This window comes from Callospermophilus lateralis, chromosome 8 (genome assembly GCF_048772815.1).
Source record: "Callospermophilus lateralis isolate mCalLat2 chromosome 8, mCalLat2.hap1, whole genome shotgun sequence".
Lineage (NCBI taxonomy): Eukaryota > Metazoa > Chordata > Mammalia > Rodentia > Sciuridae > Callospermophilus > Callospermophilus lateralis.
The window spans coordinates 68,613,141-68,615,477 of record NC_135312.1 but is presented as its reverse complement, the minus strand read 5'-3'; positions in this window follow the sequence as shown (position 1 = coordinate 68,615,477).

The window sequence follows — 2,337 nt, the reverse complement described above, 5'->3', positions numbered from 1 at the left end:
CTTTTCAGGACTTCATTAACATTCCTTGAGTTGTCCTGCGTTTTCCCTGAGTCATTCTCAGTATGGCCTCCATTTTAGATTTCACTCCATATTAGACCCGATTTACTTAACTACACTGACTACCTAATTTTAAATCTGGCTTCACTGCAATCCCTCTATCATTGAGCTTCATTCTCAGCACTCTGATTTCTTTTATTTATATCATTCCTAAAACTATATACAATCTAATATCCTGTTTCTGTTATTTATGCTTTATCTCAATTTTACATTGACTTTCTCCTCTTTTAATAAATAGATACTTTCTTTGAACTGTTTTTAGAGACATCTGATACCATTGTTACCGCTGTTGACCGGTCTTCCCCAATGTTGAAGAATAACACCAGAGAAGCACGTTGAGGCAAGGTCAGAGTAGAAATTAGAAGTTTATTAAAGGACAGCAGAAAAGACTTCTCCCGGAGGAAGGGGACCCAAGAGGTGGAATCCATGGAAGTGCTGTTGTTTCCCCTTTTATAATTCTTTCAGTGATGGAATGTAGGTGGGAAGGCCCGAGGGGTGGGACACAGGTGGGCCAAAGAAGTAATCTGGGCAGGAAGGACTTCATTAACACTTCTTTGGGATGGGCTATCTTCAAATCTTTTTGGGCTGTTCATTAACATTTCTTTGGGATGGACTTTGGACCTAGGGCTTTTCTTGGGACTTCATTAACATTTCAAGAATTGCTCAACTTTTCCAGGAATTCATTCTCATGGCCTCCATTTTAGATTTCACTTGATATTAGACCCCATTTACCTAACTACACTGCCTACCTAATTTTAAATCTGGCTTCACCATAATAGTCATTAAAACCAGCTATGAGCAATTTATCCTAACTTTGGTTTAAAATGGAACATGAATTAAATGGATTTCTATATAGGTCTTCAAGAATCTTTAAACTGACAGAATGTGAAAAACAAGCCTCTATCTCAAAGCAAAGCCTGTCCAAGGAAGGGACATGACCTTTGTCCTTGGAAAAACCCACAGAGCACTCCTAGGCACATTCCCACCCTGCTAAGTTGTTTATCTACAGGAGAGATCTGCTGCACCAGAGATCTGCTGACTCAGTCAGGCTAGGTGGGGAACCATAGCAGCCCCCTAGCAGCCACCAATCAGCATGAGACAGGGAAATACCTGGGATGCCAGATGACCCTCCCAGTAGTTCATGGTGTTGGGAAACCTTGTAGTTCAGCATGTACACCCCTCTTGGCTTAAACCAATCAGTTCAAACAAATACCCCCTTTGTACTGACCAATCACCCCTAGACAACTTGTTCCCACCAGTGAATGTGCTAATCATGTTTTAGAGTTGTTATTTGATTTTCCCGCTGTGTGTGATGATTTGCTAAAAGAGGCTATGATGTATGTGAAGTCCCTGCCCTCTCCAAAGAATGTATATAAACTCTGCTTAAATTGTTCTCGGGCTCTTTGTTCTTTGCTCCTCTGAAGTTGTAAGGGTCGGGCGAACATCGGAGGAAGAGACCACCAAGAGACTAACTCATGCAATAGCAAAAGGGGTTTATTGAGGATCCAATCCATCGCACTGGGGCTCCGTGCTCACTCAAGAAGGGAGAGCAGCCCAGAGCCCAGAGCTGAGGTTAAGCAGTGCTTAAGTACACTTTTTGAGGAGGGCGAGGGCTTTGCATACATCAGAACAAATCATCATGAGGCGCAGGAAAATTGAACAACTACTCTGAGACATGATTAGCACATTCATTGGTGGGAACAGGTCGGGCGGGGGTGATTGGTCATTCCTACAGCGGGGTACACATTCAAACTGATTGGTCTGGGCCCTGAAGTGTGTCCGTGCTGGACTGCACGATTTCTGGGAGGGGGTTGTTTTTAGCTTCTACATGAATTGCAGGTTCCAGGAAAATAGAACTTAATTTCACTTCAGGAAATTGCAACTTAACAGAACTTTAAAAACTTCACAGAACTTGAAACAAATCTTAATCTTATCCTTTACATTTTAACTTAGGCTTTGTAGTTTAAAAACTTTACCCTTTCAAAGTGAGCTCAGAGCCCCAGCATGCTGGACCCCCAATAAACCCTTTGCTGTTGCATGAGACAGTCTCTTGGTGGTCTTTTCCTCTGATGTTTGCCTGACCTTTACAAATGAATCCAAAAGAATAACTTCATGATAATGTTTGGGTGCATGATGGATGTATACTTAAGTTTATTTAAAAGTCTACAATATAGTATTTTCAATATTCTGAAGAATGTACTCTGACATTTGTTATCTTCCCTTCTTGCCTGAAACTTTGCTGAATGAGACAAAGAATTAATAATTCTCAGGATCAACAAT